The following is a 21,164-nucleotide window of genomic DNA, read 5'->3' on the forward strand; positions in this document are numbered from 1 at the left end:
ACCGGGCGCCGTGCTCAACTTCCACTTCTCCTTTCGCCGGCGCCGAGGTCCCGGCGCCACCTACCCGGCCCGGCTTCCACGGGGAGAAGGCGGGCTGGCGGGGCTGGGGACCGGAGATTCGGCCCCCGGAGCCGGGAGGGGACGGCGGCGACCGAGCCTGGCCCGTAAGCCACCCGGCCCCCAGGTACGTCGATGGCGCGGGTTCCTCCAGCTTTCGGGGGCCTCGAAAAGTTTGCCTGAGGGCGCCGGGCCCCCGACCCCCCACCCAAGTGGTAGGGACTGGGGGCCCGGGAGAGGGTGGGTGGGAGGCACGCGGCGTGTTGAGTTCGACTCTTGCTTCGCCCCACTGTGTGTGTGTGTGTGTGTGTGTGTGTGTGTGTGTGTGTTGGGGACTCCGGGCTTAGAATTGGAATCGATTTCTAAGGCGAGGATGTTGGGGGGGGGGGCGGTCAGTTTTTCGGCGCCCCGGGCAGCCCGGGCCCCATTACAGGGCAGATGGTGGCACGGGGGGCCCCCAGAAGCTCGGTGCCCGAGGGCAGGAGGCTGGGCCGGCCAGGCGGCCCCTTGGGGCTTCAGGGGTCAGGCGCTTTGGGGTTAAAACAAGCCCAAACCTAGGACTTGGATAATTGAATCGCCAAAATCGAGACCTCTTGGCAGGGGCCAGAGTTTCCGTGTGAGCCCGCCGCCAGCCTTCCCGCGCCCGCGTTCCCGCTCTCCCAGGTTCTCCCGCCTCCTCTGCTGCCGCAAAGGGGACTCAGCAGCCGCCCGGCGCGGGGTCCCCTGCCGTCAGCGCCTTGCTTTCGGGAACTGCTGAGGAGGTAGCCGCTCTATGAATTCCTGGCGCCTCCACCGCACCCTAACTCTGCCGCCCTTTCCTCGCGACTATGTGCCGGGAAGTGGCCTTCCTGACCCGAGCCACCTCCTGACCCCTTGGCACCTTGGCTTAACGAGGTTTTCTGGCTGTCCCCCCACCCTTTCCCCCACCACACCCCAGGCCGAGGGATTTGATGGCCATTTGATTCTTGCCCCTCATCCCTCTGCCCGAGATAGAGGCCTGTCTGGTCCTGCAGCTTCTTCTGGTTAATGTTTGACAGTTCGTTGTGGCTAATCATTTTAATTAGCTCTTAAAGTGGGGAGGAACAGTTAACCTTGGACTTCTCGATTTTGGCCTGGTGGGGCCTCAAATGGGAGGGGTGCTGGGGAGGTGGGGAGGTAGGAACGGAAGTGAGGTCACCACCCCGAGGGCCTGAGCCACCACCGCTGAGCCCCAACAGCTGGCGGGCACACCCATTGGGGGCTCACGCCCCTGCAAGCTGACCCCTGACCTTGGTGCCAGTTTGGGGAGGGGATGAAGGGAAACAGCTCTAGCTCTCTCCTTTGGGGGAGGCATGACACTCTGGCACTGCAAATGCCCAAGGGAACATGTATGCCCAGCAAGAATGCAATCCCTCCTCACAGTTACACAGTTTTCCCAGTTATAAAGCGCTTTCTCAACCATTAATTCAGAGGACCTAGTGTAAAAACAGCCTAGCGAGAACTATCTTTAAGTGAAGATTAAAGGAGGACCTCCTATGCCAGCCATTGTGGGGAAGGGGTTGCCTTGCATGTGGTTGTCTCTGGGGCTGGGTTCAAAACTTGGGATACCTTGTTTGGGGGTGGATGGGGGGGACATTGAACAGGCTCCACGTTGCCACCCTCACCCAGCCTCTGGCTGTGAACCGAAGGAGTGGCTTGTTTGCAACTCTGTCTGGCATCCCTCCCACTGCTGTACTGTGTTTGCTCGGTGGTTGCTCAGGAACTGGCGCCCACCCCTGGGCAAGCTGGGGGCCCCCAGTCCACCCTCCCCCTGCCTAGCTTTAAGTGGTGGCACAGTGACTTCTGTCCCCTCTGTCATATTTTGGAATCTAAACACCAGGGTTGCTGTGTCTTATCACTCCTGGGCCTGATTGATGGGATGTCCCAAATGCCCCTCGCCTGCAAAATCCAGGACTTTTGTCCCTAAGAGGCCCAGCCAGAAACAGATCGAAGGGATTACTTTCTTCAGGGAACCCCCTGCTCCTAAGTTTGGCCTTGGCCCTCCAATTATACCTCCAACCCCTAGAGCCAGACTGTCTGGGTTTAAATCCCAGCGCGATTTATTTTCTAACTGTGTTATCCTCGTCAGTTGCATGCCTCAGTTTCTTCCTCTTTTGAATGAAACCTACCTCATAAGGTAATGGCGAAGATCAAACATGTTAATCCATCTCCACGCTGCTTATTGAGAACAGCGTGTGGCACATAGTCAGCCGCGACGAGCATTATGACATTGTCTTGTACTGTGCCTATGACTCAGGTTCCGTTCAATTCATTTACCGAGCACACATTTACTGAAGTCAGCTCTAGTCCTGGGTCATCGGTGAGATGTGAGGGAGGAAAATGGGGTGGGGGTGGGAGAGATCAGGGAGGATGGATAAATAAAGAGAACTCAAAGCCTGACTTGAATCCCCAAGCCAGGAAGGGGAGCCGGGCACCCCGGACTTGGAGGCGCCACTCCCAAATGCCCCTCCAGGCCCCCTAGTGGGGCAGGGCCCAAGCCTGCCATGCCCCTTTCCTCCCCCCCCCACCCCGCCCCGGGGTTTCCCCATTAAGTGGGAAAGGGCCTTGGGCAACCCTCTCTCCCCAGGCTTGGGCCTGTGCTCACCTGGGCTTGGTTCTCTCATCTGCATTTCTAAGCTGCAAAGAGATTTCTGGCTTCACTGCCAATTTATTCCTTTCGTGGTTCTCAGGTGGAAAACTAGTCCTGCAGGGGAGAAAGGAAACTCATCCGAGGTGCCCAGAAGCCCCTGGGAACTTTCCTAGGGGCCAGGGGTTTTCTCATCAACACCAACCTGCCTGAAAAATCGCTGGCCGCTGAGCCTCACGTGGCCTGTAATAGCGGGTGCACCACTAAATGCCCTGTAGCTCGCCCGGCGCTGGTTGCCAAGGAACTGCTGGCCAGGGGGCTTATGAGGGCTCTGACCTCATGGGGGCTGCTGAGTTGCAGTTCAACAGACCTTTATTAACACCTACTGTGTGCCCAACCTGTGCTAGGCACTGGGGGGGAGAACAGAGAAGGAGGTGGTGGGAGAGAGATGACTAAGCCACTGAAACAATCAAAGGCAAGGACAGGCAGCCAGGCCAGTGGCTGGTCAGGTGCTAATTGTGCTCCTTGGAGCTCGGGCCAGAGGCTGCCAGGACTCCGAGGTCAGCGGCAGCTGGAGGAGGGCGGGAAGCCTTTGTGAGGGACTCGGTCTAGCTTTGAGCTAGACCTTGAAGCGGGGCGGGGGCCACACGGGAGAGATTTGGGTAGGCAGAAAAGGGAGAAAAGAATCCTTTCTCTATTCCCTGGTTACCGACTGACCTTCGAAGCCTGGGTAATTGTTTGGTAAATGCATGCCACATAAAAGACCCGGTCAGTGAGCGGGGGTGGCTTGGTGCAAACCCCAAACTCCACTCCAGGAGACACAAAGTGGCTGGCCCAGACACTGAGATCCGCGTGTATTGATAAGACACAAAGGGTGGCCAGGCTTCCTTGCCACCCAAGCTGAGGGGATTCACTTTGAAATCGCCCCCATCCCGCAAGCCCTGGGGGAAGAGAGAATAGGGGAGAGATGCAGGAGATGCTGGAGGACCAGAAAACTGACACACCACAGGTATAGCACGTACCGGCTGGCCAGGTCCCACTTTTCCCCCAGGCTATGGGATTTCGATTTTTCTAGCAGCCCAGAAGTTCAGGCGGAGGACAAGCCTTCTTGTAATTGGTCCCTGCTGGCCAGCTGGGAACTTAGGGGTCTAGAGAGTCCCACATATTCCTGCCTGGACCACCCGGGCAACGGCAAGGACTAGCCATATGGTTATTCTGCTGTTTTTGTGTCTCCCATGGTGAATAGAACATAACTGGGTGTAGAGGGGGACATGGCTGTTGGGGTTAATTGCACACATGTGCACACACACATGCACACACACACACACCTCCTTTCTCACTGCCCTCTTGCCCTACCTCATCCCTGACACATTCAACACTGCAGGCACACACCATAGTGCCCCAGCTTCTTGGTTGGGAAATTGTCCTAAGGTGAGTTTCTTGGCAGAGAGACCCCAGTCTGCACCCAGGATGGGGAGAAAGATCAGGCAGCAGGGAAGGGCGTCTTATGCAGGAGAGTCTGCAAGGGAAAGCACCGAACATATCTCAGAGAGGCTAACAGGAGGTTAAGCAGCTTGCTTGATGGACCATTTTCTTGTCCCAGTGCTGGCACTTCCTGCCTCTAAATTCGCCTGTCCTTTCCCGAGCTTTCTTTTATCTTCCACTATGACCCAATAACCTTCCCAAGAAGCATTATTGTCTAGTGGAGGAAGAGCACAGGCTCTGTGAGTTCATATACCAGATCTACGTCTTACTGGCTGTGTGACTGTGGGCTCTTGACTTAACCTCTCTGAGTCTTGGTGCCCACCCCACAGGGTCGGAATGAGGATTAAATGAGATAAGGCATGTAAAGCATTCCGCGTAATTCCTGGCACGTGGCACCCCCCCCCCCGTAAGCATTAGCAGTTATAATTCCTGTGGTTATTATTATTGTTGTTGTCACTTCCCCTTCGCAGACTTTTGACTTTACCAGGTTCCAGGGATCAACCACTTCTCGGGCAGTGCTGGTAGGACACGCCACACCCGCTCCTGAAACCGAGGGGGCGAGTTCCCAGGTTTTTCTGGTAACTTTTCATTAACTCTGCCATTGCACAAGATGAGGTGGTGTGAGTGTGTGTATATGTGTAATAAAGCCTGCGTGGCAGGCTGTGCTGCGGTGAAGAATGAAACTTACGTCTTTAATATTTCAATTAACATTATCATCTTTATCTCGTCACCATTTTCCTCTTGAGTATCATTCTCTGCAGAAATAAGAGTGAGCCAGTGCCCTGAGAAAAGACCTACCATTCCACCGCTGGGAGCTGTTTAGCATTCATCAGTTTGAGAGTATTGCCCTACTGAGGGTAGAATTCTGGGAGCTGACTGGCCAACCACTGATGACTTTCTCCCTTCTTTTTGCTGGAAATAGATGACGAGTCTTTGGGTTGGGGCTGGAGTACCTCCTTTGCCCAGAAGAGCTCCCAGGGGGGCTGGGGGCCATTCCCATTCCAAACTGCCCCTCCCCCCCCCCAAACTAACTTGGAGGTTCCATCAGCTATTGAATAGATTGTGTTTGCTTGAGGAGCTGTGGCCACCCAGGCAGCCCAGGGTAAACTGGGCCACCCCTGAGCAGAGCACTCCCAACAGGTTAGAACTGCTAGAGAGTGGGGGATGGGAGGTGGGCAATTATTCTTGACCTCCCCAAATTCCTGATGACCTGATAACAAGGGGGTACTTAGACATCGATTTAGGAGATAATCTGTCTTTTTTTTTTTTTTTTCCCACAATGCCCCCTGAGGATGAGAGAGCCCTGTTCAGCCCTGCTGCTTCTGTGAGAATCCATGCACAGAAAACACCTGTCTCCCATTGGGCGGCCATTTTCTCGGCGCCACGCTGATTGTAAACACACACGCACACACAACAGCCCAGCCTCCTGCTCTGAAGGGTCTCAACCCAATTCTAGGACTGTGGTGCACTTAGCCCCAGAGCAGACCAGAGCTGACCTGCCAACCAGCCTATGACACTTAATGTTTGTAGACTGAATGGGAGTGATGGCTTGTCTAGAGAAAGAGTATTCTCATTACTCAGCTTAACTGGGGCAGGATGCTTGGAGGGGAAAGGAAGGGCAGATGGCCCTTCAAAAGAGGTGAGAGCTCACTGACTGTGCCGTGGGAGCATTCTAGGCTAGGTAGGATGATAAAGTTGGCATGGGAGGGAACAAAAGACCAAACAACACAAGCCCATTAGAATCAGCACACTCAGTAAGTCCCAAGGTTCACAATTTGTCGCTCATACTGGTGGCACCAAGGAATGTTTTCTAGGAGAGCATGGGTATTCTGGCTTCTTTCATCTCATACTTTTTATGTGTGTCTCTTCACAGGCAGAATCACATTGAGCTTGATGGTTTTTGTTTGTTTTAATGTGTTTCTTTTTTGAATTGTGAAATGCCACATATATACACACAAAAAAAGCAATAAATTTCCAAGTACATTTTAGCAAGTAGTTATAGAACAGATTTTAAAGTTTGGTAGGGGTTATGGTTTAAATGATTTTTTTTTCTAGCTGCTCCAAGAAACAGGAGACCAAAAGAAATATCAATATAATGATTCAGCAGTCATACGTGTTTGTTAAATACTATCTTCTCTTTATACTCCTCCTCTTTTCTTCTTTTTTTGTGGAAAATAACATATATGCAAAAAAGCAATAAATTTCAAAGTAAATTGCAAAATTAGTTATAGAATAGATTTCAGAGTTTGGTGTGAGCTACAGTTCCACAATTTTAGGTTTTTACTTCTAGCTACTCTAAAGTACTAAAGAAATATCAATACAGTGATTCAGCAATCGTACTTGTTTGCTAAACCCTACCATCTCTGTGTGACTCCACCATCAATTTGGATCTTTCTCCCACTCTTTAGGAGTATTTGGGCTATGCCCATTCTAATATTTTCATGTTGGAAGGGACTGTCGATAATATGGGGTAGGGGGATGGAACTAGCTGATGTTCTGGAGAGGCTGGGCCCTCTGCATTTCAGGACTTATTTGGTCCAGGGACACATCTGGAGGTTGTAGGCTTCTGGAAAGTTACCCTAGTGGATGGAACCTTTGTAGAATCTTATATATTGCCCTAGGTATTCTTTAGGATTGGCTGGAATGGTCCTGATTGGGGGTTGGCAGGTTATGATAGGTAGCAAGGTCTACCTGAAGCTTGCATAAGAGTAACCTCCAGAGTAGCCTCTCGACTCTATTTGAACTCTCTCAGCCACTCATACCTTATTTGTTACACTTCTTTTCCCTCTGGTCTTGATGATTTTTAGGATCTTATAGGGCTGTTCTGAGGATCCCTATGTGTAAAACACTTAGAAAATTGCCCAGGACATAGTAAGTGCTTTATTATTCTTGCAACAGAATATTATCGAGTAAAATCACATAGTATTTGCTGCTGTATTATTGTTACTTTTACCCAACCCGGGTGCCTTTTTCTTTCTTTTTATTGAATGGCTTTATTAAGTATAAATGACATACGTAAACCGCACGTATTTAGAGTGTACAATTTGATAATGTTAGACATATGTTTGTACCTGTGAAACCAACACAACAATCAGATGACGAATATATTCATCATTCCCAAATTTCCTTTTTGGAATCCCTCCCTTTCATCCTGAGGCAACCACTGATCTGTTTTCTATCACTATAGATTAGCTCGCATTTTCTAAAGCTTTATGTAAATGGAATCATTTTTTACTCAGCATACTTATTTTCAGATTCATCCATGTTATTGTACATATCAATATTTCATTTCTTTTTTTTTGCTGAGTAGTATTCCATAGTATGGATATAACATATTGTTTATCCATTCATCAGTTGATGGATAGGTGGGTGGTTTTTTTCCCCCAGTTTTGGGCTATTACAGACAAAGCTGCTATGGACATCTGTGTATAAGTCTTTCTATGAACATCTATTTCCCTTTCTCTTGGTTAAATACCTAGAAATGAATGGTTGTATCATACAGTAGTTGTATGTTCAACTCTTTAAGAAACTGTTTTCCAAAGTGGTTGTGCCATTTAACATTCCCACCTGCAGTGTGTGAGATTTCCACATCCTTCCCAGCACGGTATGATCAGTTTTCTTAATTTTAGCCATTCTAATAGGTGTACAGTGGTATCTCATTGTGGTTTTAATTTGCATTTCCCTAATGCTAACAATGTTGGACATCTTTTCATGTGCTTAGTTGCCGCTCGTCTATCTTTTTTTTTAAGTGTCTGTACAAATCTTTTGCCGATTGAAAACATCCATCTGTTTGTTTTCTTGTAGTTGAGTTTTGAGAGTTCTTGGTGTATTGTGAGTACAAAGACCCTCATCAGATACATGCTTTGCAAAGATTTTCTCCTAGCCTTTGGCTGGTCTCTTCATTCTTTTTTCATTCATTTTACAGTGTCTCTTGAAGATCAGGAGTTGTAAATTGTGATGAAGTTCAGTTTATCAGGTTTTCTATGTGTGGATCATGCTATTGATGATGTACCTAAGAGCTCTTCGTGTAGCCCTGGGTCACAAATATTTTCTCCTATGTTTTCTGCTAGAAACTTTGTTGTTTCAGGCTTTACATGTAGGTCTATGATCCATTTTGAGTTAATTCTTATATGTTGTGAGAGGTATGGATGCAAATTCTTCTTTTTGTTTACAGATGGATATTCAATTGCTCCAGTACCATGTGTTGAAAACGATAGTGTTGGTTCACTATAATTCCTTTGATGTTTTGTAAAAAAAAATCGGTTGTCCTTATGTATGCGGGCTTATTTCTGTACTGTAAATTCTGCTCCTTGATTTTTTTTGACAGTCTTCATACCAATATCACATTGTGTTGAATACTGAATAATTCTTGAAATCAGGTAATGTAAGTCTTCCAACTTGGTTCGTTTTCAAAGGTGTTTTTGGGTATTTTAGGACCTTTGCACATCTATATGAATTTTACAATCAGATTGTCAATTCCATTTTCTTTTAATACTTGAACTTACCCTGTTTATATTGTTATAACAGATACGTCTGGACTTGCTTTTGTAATTTTATCTTATAGTCATGGTTGTCCCTAGCGTTACTCTCATTTTAGGAGATGCTTAGTTATTTGTTGATATCCTTAGGCTAAAGAGTTCTTAATTTTACTATGCATTTGAAAAGAGGACTATTTATTAGTTTTTCTTAATTTATAACCCATTTTTGGTGTATGAGTCCATTATTATCGCTCTATACATGATTTTATAGATGCCAACCATATCCTTTTTCAGCCTTGTCTGCTAGACAACAAAAGGCCTCCAAACAAAAATAAGTTTGTCTTCTTATAGTTAGCCTTACACCCCAATCTCTTGAATCATTTCAGTTCCCTAGACAACATCCAGCATCATGAAGTCTGTTCTAAGGGGTCCAGTGACCAGACCAGGGCCCAGTCAGTATTCCCAGGGTAGCTACGCTGTGGTTTTGTACCAAGAGAGAATGCTTTGATGATGACCTGATCAGCAAGTGCCTTCTTGATGCTGCTTGGAATAAATGACTCTAGCTGGTATGTTTCCTCTCTTGGGGCAAGAGAGGAAAAAGTCATATTTGAGCCCTGGAGACCTTTGCCCCACAAGTCTACCTCCCTAGACCTTAGCCCGAAGATCTATGAGGATCCCTTTTCTAGAGCTTTCGCTCGGGTTGAGAATTTACATGGACTTAATTCAAAAATTCCCAGACCCATGTTAGAGTCAGGAGAAGATGAAATAGACATTGCTCCCGTGGATTTTACCACGTGCTGGGGAAACAAGACATACACATGAAATAAAGAGCATTTGGAATTTGTGGCAGAATTTAAGAGCTATGGAAGTTTGAAGAAGAGGGCAACAGGTGTGGACTTCAGTCATCAATAATGGGGATCAAGGAACTTGATTGGAGACCTTGCTGTCGAGCACTATTTGATTAGTCAAAAAGGAGCAGCAAGGGCACGGAAAGCCTGAGAAACTCCGTGAATGGGACTGGAATGTTCCCTCAGGGGAACATGAGGAGACCACTGGGCTTGAAGCCCGGGCTTGAGTTGGGAAATCATGAGAAGGCTGAGTAGGTAGGGTGGAGTCAGGCTGTGAAGGACCTTTGGAAACCGAGCAGATGAGTTTTGAACTCCTAGGCACTGCTGGGTACGGTCGATGTGGCCACTGCCGTGGATCTAAATGTGTGCCCTGGAGAAGGAATTGACATCAGCTCATACAGCTGCAAGAGGAGCAAGTCAGAGACAGGGCCAAGATGGAACTTGGGTTTTCTGTTACACCAAGTCAAGGTTTTAGCTCTTCAATGGGCTCCCACATCCACTCTCTATAGCTTCCTACCAGGTATGGGAAGGAGATGGTGAAGGCCAGCTGGCTCCATGGCTAATGGTGTGACAGGAGGCAGGACCACCTGCCCACTGGTCTGCCCCACTGTTTGCCCCAGATCCACTCCTTAGGGTTAAAGCCCTGTAGTTCCAGGTGGCCTTTTAAAATGCAAATGTATTCAGGAGAGAGGTGACACATTAACCTGATATCAGCTATAAGGCAGTCATACCAAATGGTTGATTATGATTTTTCTGAGTGGTGGAGCAGTAGGGTCCTGGGGAGATGGAATGGCAGCCCGAAAGTTTTGGTAGAGGGAGAGATGTGGAGGTTTGACTGCCACTGGGTAGCACGAGGGCAGCAGTCAATGGGGAGGGAGGTCCAAGGCTGCAAGAGCCGTGTGACATGGTGTGCTTGTGGTTACACACCCTATTATTGGCAAAATTGCCTTAGCAGAGTTTTTCCAAACTTTCCCACCCAGGTGTCCCAAACTATTGAATTGTATCCTGGACAACTAGAAAGATACAGTCTGGTAAAATTTCTTTGAAGTGATGCTATATCTCCTGGTCATTCTTTTTTTTTTTTTTTAACTTTTTTTATTGTATAATATAACATATATTCAAAGCAAAAAAAGAAAAAAAGCAATAGTTTCCAAAGCACTCTTCAACAAGTAGTTATAGGACAGATCCCAGAGTTCGTCATGGGTGATGCTGTATGTCAAGTGTGACTTACAATCCACTGCCAAAAATATTGGTGACTGTTCATAAAGTATTTGAAATGATTTACCATCGAACAGAAAGGAAGCCCCTGGAAAACGATCGGGTTTGTACTGTGGATTTGATTCCTGGTCTGGGGCTTGGTCAGCTTTAGCAAGCAGGCCCTGACCCTGTGACGTCTGTCTATTTGTAGGTCAGAAATTGATCTTTCAGGATCTTAGCCCCAAGTGCTGGGAGGAAAATTTATCACCCACGACATGTTCGTTTGCCTGCCATCCCCATCCTTGTCCCCCTTCTTGGTTCAGAACCCCTGGATGGAGAAAATCTAGGCATTCTGGGACAAAGCCGTTTGACTTGTTCAGTGGTTTTTAGCTCTGGCCTCACCCCAGCCTTTGTGTGGGGGAGCAGATCCCAAGGTGGGTTGGAGACTGCTTGGTACCCCTGAGGCTCTGACGTCTGGGGGTGGATTGGCCAAGGTTGTGCGGAAGGATTTTCCAGTCCCACCTCCTCTACACTCATCCTACAATCCCTCATTCAGCCCCATTTTTAGCTTGGAGTGTTTACAGTACTCTCCAATTAAAATAACAACGAAAAACCCGCTTGTACTTTCGGAGACTTCCAGCCTAGTGCTGTCTTCATCTCTTGGTGGCTGAGGATGGAAGGCTAATTCGGTGCAGCCTAGGCACCTTATTCCCATCCCCATACCCTGCAGATAGAGAAAATGACAATTTAGAAAGAACACATGCCTTCCGCAGCTTCGGCTAGCTGGAAAAAGCCCTGTGAATATTCAGGGTTCACTCTGGTAGGCAGGGCCCCAGGTACTGAGGGCCTTGCCAGGCAGCAAGTTGTCATCCACATCCCTCGCCTGCCAGGGGCATGGTGTATGGGGAGAGGGTGGGGGTGAGGGGGCTCCAGGCTGCGGGTGCCTGTAGTGACGAAGCTAGTGCAGGTAGGGCCCTGGGCAGGCTGTCTGGGCTGGGTGGGGTGGGGCAGCCTGCTGGGTGAGGCCCAGATTCCCCAGGCTGATAAGGGAGCCCGTAAACACCCAGCAAGGGGAGGGGGCAGAGGGCAGGCGACCAGATGGCAGGACAGGGAGGGGGGACCGGAGGCCAAGCCTAGCTGCAGGAAGTGGGGCTTGATGTGGAAACATCCTGTCCAGCGGGGGCTAGACCAGTGGCTATCAGCCATCACTCCCTCCACCGTGCAGGCAAGTTCAGTCGAAGGTGGGGCTGCCTGGGCGCTAGGCCAAGAACTGGTTCCTGACATCTCAAAAAAGACACGATCAATGAGTCTCTATTAGGGGTTGCTCCACCACTCGGCACTACTGGAGGGAAAATCAGAATCCAAGTGACCCTCCTTGAAGAAACTCAGCAGAAGGATTGTCTGAGAGAATCCGATTCTCACGAGCTCATCCACACGTGACCTCCAACTCTAGCTGGCCTTGTAGTGATTTATAGTTTGAACCTCAGAGTGGCAGAGCTGGCAAAGCTTTTAGCCAGGGCTCCCCAAACTCGTCCACTGCACTTCACATGTGGGGAAACTGAGATCCAGAGTGGGACAGAGACTGTGCCACTTGTTAAATGGCAGGCACTGAAATGTAAATCCCTAGTCTATTTTTTTTTTTTTTTTTGCATGGGCAGGCACCGGGTATCGAACCCAGGTCTCCGGCATGGCAGGCGAGAACTCTGCCTGCTGAGCCACCATGGCCCACCCTAAACCCCTTCCCAGAGCATTTTCCACTGCCCATTGCTTTGAGTCCCACCCAATACTCAGGCATAGGGTTGGACCTGCCTTGCATACTCCTCAACCCTGGTAATAATCCTTGCCTAGGGTTGTAGAGAGGCTGATAGGAGGAAAGAGCTTTGGAGTCACAAATCAGGAGACCTGGGGTCTGGCCTGAGCTGCTCTGTCAACTTGCATGTAGCATTGGGCAAGCTGCTGCCTGTCTCTGAGCCTCAGTTGTTTTGAACTATAATCCACGAGCCATTACGATTCACCCATTTAACATGTACATTTCAGTGATTTTTAGTATATTCACTGAGTTGTGCAACCACCACCACTACCATCACCCCAGAAAGAAACCCTGTACTCACGAGCAGTCCGTCCCTATTTCCTCCAATTCCTGGGCCTCTGTGTTTTTCTTTGTTTTTTGTTTTTAATTTATTTTATTTTAGTCTTTCAATGTGGGCCTCAGTTTTGAAGAGACATGTTCTTTGGGATTTACTGTTTAGGTAGCTGGGCTTGCCCAGAGTACTGGGAACTTAGATACCAAGAGACCTTACCACAGAGAGGAAGGTAAGTCCACTGATCAAGCCCCTGACCACGGGCCTGGCAAATGTGAGGTGCTCAGGCTGGCTCTCCATAAATATTTGTATAAACATGTGAACCAACACCCCAAGGTAACCAGACTTACATGATGTGTAAGCTGAGAGTAAGTGTATACTTATGGGGCAGGGACCATGCCAGGGTTTAATCCAGGTCTGGGGTCAGACGAGGAGGAACTCTCTGGAAGCAGTGGGCTCCTGAGATACAGGAATAGGGTCAGCCTCCCACATCAACAGAGCTGGAAGCCTTCTGCCCCACAATCCCCTTCTTCTCCTCAGCTGGCCACAGGAACTCAGGTTGTCACCATTTGGGGGGATAGACTTGGCCCAGGAAGTTAGGATTTGGTGATCAGAAAGAGCTTTGGTTGAGACCAAGGATGGGACACGGACCTGGCAAGCTTCGGTCAAAGGGGCATCATGGATGGTCTGAGCCTTCCAGGTTGGGTGTCTCGAGCAAGTCCCAAGCTAGGGATCCATGCACATGCTCTCCAGTATGAGTCAGTGGGAAAAGCACGGACTTTGAGATCAGGGGCAGACAGGCCTAGGTTTGAATGCTACCTTCATTCTCTTTTTTTTTTGGGGGGGGGATGCATGGTCCAGGAATCGAACCCGGGTCTCCCGCATGAGAGGCAGGCATTCTAACCACTGAACTACCCGTGCACCTGCTGCCTTCATTCTTGACAGGCAGCATGAGCTGTATGTTACATGACTTGGCCATGTTACTTAATCTCTTCTGAGCCTCACTTCTACCGTTTTGAAAATGGAACTATTAAAACAGAATTATCACTTAGATTTCAAGGAAAACAAAGTTTAGAGAGTGTAGTCTTTGGGAATAAAGTTGGGTTCAAACCCCAGCTCTGCCACTTGCTACCTACTTTGTAAGGATGTGGTCCCAATTGAAGGCTATAATGTGTGTAAAGTGTTTGGGGCAATGCCAACCCGCCAGCTTATACCCAATAAATGTAAAGCCTTTCCGCCCTCCCAATGCTCCTCTCTGTCACCCTGTAAGTTTGTGCTGTTGGACGCCCTTTTCCAGAAGCAGGGGAGCAACTTGAAGTAGCATCAGAGGGCGCAAAAGAAAATTTCATCCCCCTTTGAACAAGTGCCCAAACCTCTCTGCCCCTCCTCCAGCAGGCCCATGGCAGAGGCTGCAGCTGCCACACCCACCGCCCAGGGCACAGTGCTAGCTCCGGTCAGTGCCAACCCCGCAAGCGCTTACACTGAGCTGGCTGGCAATGATCTCAAGTGCTTCCCCCTCCTCCGCCCAGGCTAGATGTGCTTTCCAAACACGTGCCACCAGCTTGGAGTCGGGCTTGTAACCAAACCCTGGCTCTGGGTTTGCACTGCAGATGTGGGGAGGGGCTGGCAGAGGCCCAGGTGCATGTCCAGATGTTGTCTCCGAGGCTTCTTTGGCGGCCCTCATACCAGCTGTGAAACAGCATTTACTCCAACTTGCAGGGGTGGAGAAGCTGGCTTGGGTCATGTTGGCTCTCCCCTCTGGGGCGATTGTGCCCTAGTGCCTGGGGAACTGGTTCCTATTTAACCTTGGGGGCATGGAGGAAAAGAGGAGGGGAAAAAGAGGGGCTCTGCTGTCTTGCAAGGTGTCCTGGCTCGGCAGGGCTCTGGCCAAAAGTGCAAGAGGCTGACCTCTCAGAGATGAGAGAGGTATAAGGACCATCTTTCCATCCATACTTTTGCTGGCCCCTCCAGAGCCATCATTTCTAGAAGTTCCCTTAGCTTTTCTCCCTGTTACTTGAACCTCATGGATCAATTTTATCACCGGGGGGACAGGTGGCTAAAGTATGTTCATATACCTCTAGACCCCTGTCCCAGGCGTCAATGCTTCTAGAATTGTCGTCATGTAGTTTCAACCTGTCTCCAAGAAGACTGGCAACTGGGCAGTGGCCCAGGACCTCAGGCTAATACTGCTGTTCTGTCCCATCGCTTTTGTGAAAGTCTTGCTAAGCTGCTCACCTGCCTACGGAATCCCTCCTGGGCCCCATTTTGCAAGGGCAGCTGGGAGGTATTTACGAGCATAAGTCATCTCACCAAGCCAGCACCCATTACTGAATGTGATAGTTCTCTGTCCCATAACCCAGAAAATGCCATTACCCTTGACCCACACGTGAGACAATACTTTGCTCTCCATTGTTGCCGCTGTCCATTGATGCTAGGGACAAGTGCTCTGAAAAATCAGAATGTGACACTGATCTCCGTATCCCCTACCCTCCAAATTAAAGCCTCCCCTCCTCCCCCCTCCTTGGCCTGCTTTCCCCAGATCCTCTCATTTCAACCCCTCCCTTCATCTGAAGTCACCCAGGGCTGGTCCCTACTGGAACTTGTCCTCAGCCCCAGCATTTCTAGTCCAGTTTTGTTTGTTTGTTTTCCAGTGCTCCCAAGGCCGGGCTTACTCGGCTCCCCAAAGTGATAACTAGGTAAAGTGATAAACTCATTCCTACGCATCTGGTAACAGAAGTTTTGCCGAGACTGATCCAGTCCCCTTCCTAGGTAATCCCTTCCTCTCTCCCCTAGCCTTGAGGCAGGTTGGGAGAGATGCTGCTGGGGCGTCCCCTGGTGTAGACAGCTGACTCCCCAGCCATGCTGTGAGGGATCCTCCCTACTCCCCACTCAGGGGCCCCTCCCCTCTCTGCACTCTCGGACCCGTGGGGGGCAGGGGCGGGGCTGGGAGGGCCAGCGGGCCCTGAAGGGGAAACTGCTGAAACCCTTGGGACAGGAAGTGGCAGAGCAGGGGTGCGGTGAGGGCTGGCCCTCTCTCCTGCTCCACTGCATGTCTGCTGTAGGCCCTGGGAGGTTGGGGAGAGGTAAGAGCCCTCTTCCCGCCCCCGCCTCCCCAAATGGAAGCTTCCGGCCACTGGGGGGTGGGGGTGGTTCTTTCAGAGGAGGCCATCTTCATTTTGCAGGAAGTGGAATTCAGAGAGAAGGGCAGACAGGTCAACAGAAAGGCTAGGGAGGGGTGGGGTAGGTGAGTTTGGAGCCGGGGGCTGGGGGGGGTGGGACGGGGGTGCGGTGCCAACAATGGTTGCGGAAAACCACAGCCGGGCAGGGGAACCTTCTGTAAGCCTTTGCCCTAAGAGTTAAATGATTAGGCAGGGCTGTGCCTACTCAAAACAGTGTTGAGCTGGAAATACAACAGATTGAATCCTAGAGCTAGAAAGGGCCTTGGTCCATTTGTCCAACACCCTCACTGTGCAGATGGGAAGCCAAGGCCCACCAAGTGGAAATGACTTGCTCAAGGTCACATGATGAAGCAGGTGTTCGGCCAAGGTCAGAACTTGGGTCTCCTAAGCCCTAGAGCAGAGCCTCCTTTCTGATGGAAATCTGTAGAGTTTGTATCTGGTGGCCCACATCCCCCTCCAGGCACCTCCGCTTCCAAGTGCTCTGTGACGTTTTTCTCAGAAGCGAACTCAATGAATTCATTTCACACTGAAGGGAGGTAAAGGGCTGAAGCCCTTAGTTCAGGAGTCAGCAAATTTTTCCCATAAAGGGCCTGAAAGTAAATATTTTAGGTTTTGTGGGCCATACAGTCTTTGTTGCAATTACTCAACCCTGCCGTCATGCCACAAAACAGCCACAGGCAATACATAAGTGAATGAGCATAGCCGTGTTCCAACAAAACTTTATTTATGGACACTTAGATTGGAATTTCATACAGTTTTTCATGTGTCACAAAATGTTCTTCTTTTGATTTTTTGCCAATCATGGAGAAATATAGAAACCATTCTTAGCTCATGGGCTGTACAAAAAACTGGTGGGCCAATTTTGACCTGTGGGTCATCGTTTGCTGAGCCCCAATTTAGTCTAAGAAGTCAAGCTAAGGTGTTATGAGAAGGAGGAGAGAACGTAGGAGGTGGGGAGGCGCAGGTAAGGCTTTCAGGAAGTGACATTTGCTTTGGATCTGGAAGGACATGTGAGAGCTGGAGCGGTTTCTGAAGTTGGATAAGAGGCTGGATGTGGTGACCTTTCAGCTCTCTTTTAACTTTGCTATCCTGGGACTCTGATTCAAGGAGGCGCTTCCAGCAGTGTACGTAAGAGGCAAGGAGGAACCCCAGGAGCTCATGATGAGATCTGGAGCTGAAGCAGCCTTCCATGTCTGGCCAGGCCCTGAAGGACCATCTTTTCACCTCAGGCTTTCTTACCCCCTCCCTTTTGTGCAGACAGCGCTGAAGTACAGCTTTGCCCCTGTGTCCTTTGCTTTTAATGGCCTGGGAAGCGACCAGAGGGGCAAAGGGGCATCTGGGCTGGGCGAGCGCCTCCCACACCTAGGGGTAACGTGGATGTGAGCAGGGCACCTCCGCCTCAGTTTCTAGGACACACGCTGGCCTGGGCCTTGACAGAGAATGCTGTCCCTTCAATAAAAGTTATCTGCATTAATATCCTGCTGGTGTGGAGTCACATATTACCCCAGCTTCTAAAAGACCCACTAATGAATTTAATTAGTCTCCGGTCAGTGTTCCCATTCCCTCCCTCCCTCCCTTCCCCAACGATGAAAGTGAGCACCCCTGGGGGTGGGGGGTGGGGGGGATGGTGCTTGCATTTCTCAAAGCCACTGCTCATTCAGCACAGGCAGCTCTCTGCCACAGTATTGTACCGGGTAATCGGCTGTGTGGCCCACTCCTTCAGCGGCTGCCGAATGCCTGTAGCCATAATGGGTGGGTGGGTGGGATTTGAGGAGATGATCTCAACTCCAAATTATCCAAACTAAACTCATCTTCTTGCTGTACTTCCTGTCCCAGCGCACTCGGTATCTTTTAACATTCCTTCAGTAAGAAAAGGTGACAAATCTAATGTATGTCTCATACATTTTTTTCACCCTTCCTTGTTTCCTTGCGGCTCTGGGATTCACCTTCTGGGTTCCAGTTGCCTCACCCAGTTGCTTTCCATCTCTACACGTGGATCCATTCACATGCCCAGGCCAAGTGTATCTTCCTCTCTGTCCCTCTCTTGCCCAAGAATCTAGAGTAACCCCCTATTGCTTACTCTGTTGAGTTCAAATTCCACTGCCTGCCGAATCGAGGCCCTCGCGCCACCTGGCCATATTCTTTTCCTGATTCCCCAGCCATTTCCAACCCCTCCCCCTCCATAGTCAAGCTGGTTCCTTCAACCTGCCCTCGATTTTAGAGTTGTGACTTATGTCCCCTGCCACCCCATTTCATTCTTCATTCAATCTCATCCCATCATCTCCATTTCCCTTTATTCCTCTCCATTTATGTAAAGACATACTGAAAACTTCATGAGCAGTCATAGCCAGAAGGACACAAATCAGACCAGGAAACTGAAAACGACAACCTCAGGACCTAACAGAGAGCAACGCTAAGTCATTGGCCATTCCCCACAACCCCTTGGTCAGGCAGGATATTGTTACCCTGCTCCCCATTTTACAGATGAGGAAAGTGAGGCTTGGGAGTCCAGTGGCCTGCCTAAACCACGAGGCAGGGCCGGATCTTCTAGCGGGGAAGTCCATGCTTAGTCTGCAGGGACTTCTAGGGGCCCTCTCCTAGATTGTACTTCACTTTGGGCCCCTTCCTGTGGTGTGTTTTCCCCCGTCATTGGCTGACTCTTCACTTCCAAGAAGGACTTCGTGCCAGCCTGCCTCCTCCTGCTTCCTAGGGGAAGCTCTTTTGGCTTTCTGAGGAGACAGGGCAGCTGGGAAAATTCGGTTCTATTTGTCAGCCACCCTCCTCCTCCTCCTCCTCCTCCTCCTCCTCCTCCCCCCTCCCCTGCTGGGGCTTCTGTAGCCCTCTTCTTGCCACATAACCACAACCCAAAGGGCTGGGGTGGGCTGGAGGGGGTAAGGCCAGGGGTCTGGAGCCCTCCACCACCCGCAGCATGTCTGCCCCTCCCCGTAGGGCCCCCAACTCGAGGCGAGGGGTCAGCCCCTTCCAAGCCAGCAGCTGGAACCCACCAGGCCCACCTGTCTTATGTTCTGGAGCCGATGGGGGACTTCTGGGGGCTTGTGGGGGGGGGGGGCAGGTCCCCTTGCTCTCAGGGAGGTCACCTGAAACTCATCATCTGCTTGAGTGCTTTTTAATTTTCAAAGTGCTTTCCCACCCACTGCCATCTTTATTCACCCGCCGCGCTGGTGAGTGCCTGCTAAGCCTGGATTACCTTCGGCCCTCACCCGCTTAAAAGAGGAGAGAGAGCACAGCTGGGAAGGGTGGCTGACTTTTCCAGGGTCACACATCTTGGTGGATGTGTGTGCAGCCAGGGGAGGATTTCCCTATCTTCCCACCTGGGCCGGGCGCCCCGTGGATGGGCCAGTGGGAGCCCCAGAGAAAGAGGGGAGAACATCTCTTGCCTGCCATCTCCCACGGCCCTGACCACCCTCCTCTGGGACAGGTCAGGGCCTGGGAAGGCTGGGTAGGGACTAGAGCCAAGAAAGAGGGCAGGGGGCAGTTTGGGGAATCGTCCGAGGCCCGCCTTGCCATTGGAGGCATGACAAGCCCTAGGCTGGAATCAGGCAGTGGCCAAGGGGCAAGGGAGGAAACTGGGTTTCTTGTAAATAAGCACAGAGAAACCCCAACCAACAGAGCTTGCAAAACCTTTATTTTTTCCCCTCCCTCTTCCTGATTTCATCTCAAATGGGGGTGGGGCAGGAGGGCACTGGTGGAACGAAAGGAATAGAGGAGAAGAAGCTGACAAAATAGCAGTGGCGAAGGCCCCTTTCTTTGGGCACCTGCCCAAGGAGAAGGCTTCAGTCCAGCCCTAACAGGGCCAAAGCTGTGGGTTTGAATCCCTTGGATGGATTAATTCTGCTCCATCCACAACTGCAAACTGGGCCCCTGACTCTGGCCCTCTATCTCCCCAATACACGCCACTGGTCACGTGGCACAGCATATTGCTACTTGACGAATATTATTGGTGGAGGGGCTGTTTTTAAGTCGAGGGTACAGCTGTTCCTGGGGTAGTTTCCATTTTTTTGTTTGTGGTTGTGGGGGCAGGGGTGTTGAGGGAGTGGGAAATGGCATGAAGGAAATTGTCACTTCCTTTCCAGAGAATTCCAGCAAGGTTTCATGGAGGATGGGGTATTTCAGGAGTGAGAACCGGCTCAGGGAGGTTGAGGGGCTGGAGAAGAATTCTGCTTTCTGGTCCGGCTAACCATCTGGCCCCCAGGTTTCTTGGCATGTGCGAAAATGCCACGGCTGTTACCAGTAATTCTGTGAGAGCCATTGGCTCAGCCGAATGGGTGTAGATTTAAACTCACTCCGCAGGGACTGCGAATGTGGCTTCCACATAGGGGCTGTTTCCTGTATGGGAGGCCCAGATGGGTGGGCACAGGACACTGCTTGACGTGTTCCAGTGACAGCCCCAGAAAGCGTGTCTGTATGTCTGTAGGGGCCCCGGCTGTGGTGAGGCAGGAGCAGTCCAATCCACTTCTATTTTACTTTGGTTTTGAAATGCAGGCAGAACCACAGAGAATTAAGAGCTGTACATTTCCAGGCTGGGGATGGAGGCACCTGGCTTGCCTGGTCACTGTTGTGGTATGCATGCTCCCACCCAGTGTCCAGGGACCATAAACTCTCAGAACAGGCTTCACTTTCGGTCCAGGTAGGGCAGGCCCTGGGAGCCAGGGATCCTGCAGTGTCTCTGAGAGTTCTCTTCTCACCACCCTGGGAGCTGTAGGCTGTGCAATGATGGAGCTGGATGGAGGAATTCACCACTCATTGCTAAGGGTTCCCAGACACCTCAATTCCTTGACCCAAATGTCTGTGCCCACCCCCCCCCCAACACAAACAACTTTCTTTCAGCCGGTGAGGCAGTGTCCAGGGCTCTAGGCCACTGAAGCTGCGCCCCAGCCAAAGGGCTCTGTAAGGACCCCAGAGAGGGGAGCCCCTGATGTGGGCCTCTCCGGCCTCCAGCAGGGCGGGCCTTCTGTGGTGGAGGCTTCTTTGGTTTCAGGTTCCTGGGAGAGAGAGGTTATTTTGAGAGACTGGGTAGGGGGTGGTTCACTCCTTTGCAGGGGAGAGTGAGTGAAGATGCAAATGAGCCTCTCCCCACCTCTCACTTTCAAATCCTCAAACATCTGAAGGGGAAAGGGGGAAGCTTTCTGGACTGGAAGGTTCCACTGGGGGGGGGATGGTAGAAAGAGTTCTCTTAGCCTTCGGTAAGGCAAGAGGGTAGGACAACTATTCCT

The 21,164-nt window shown here is 50.4% G+C and overlaps 1 protein-coding gene and 1 non-coding gene across 3 annotated transcripts in view; one reads left to right on the plus strand and one right to left on the minus strand.

Annotated features, from left to right (window-relative positions):
- The window catches only part of ELF4 (E74 like ETS transcription factor 4), a 37,847-nt gene that overhangs the window by 321 nt on the left and 16,362 nt on the right, over nucleotides 1-21,164 (plus strand). Inside the window, exon 1 of one of the 2 annotated variants that reach the window (XM_077145468.1) lies at nucleotides 11-184. The exons of the other annotated variant lie outside the window; for it this stretch is intronic. The gene's annotated coding sequence lies outside the window, so the exon portion shown is untranslated. Of the gene's footprint in view, nucleotides 1-10; nucleotides 185-21,164 lie in introns of those variants that run through there. 2 annotated transcript variants of the gene reach the window in all.
- TRNAE-CUC (transfer RNA glutamic acid (anticodon CUC)) lies at nucleotides 13,601-13,672 on the minus strand. Its single transcript has one exon. It is a non-coding gene; the product is annotated as a tRNA-Glu (tRNA).

Source organism: Tamandua tetradactyla, chromosome X (assembly GCF_023851605.1).
Source record: "Tamandua tetradactyla isolate mTamTet1 chromosome X, mTamTet1.pri, whole genome shotgun sequence".
NCBI classification, from domain to species: Eukaryota; Metazoa; Chordata; class Mammalia; order Pilosa; family Myrmecophagidae; genus Tamandua; species Tamandua tetradactyla.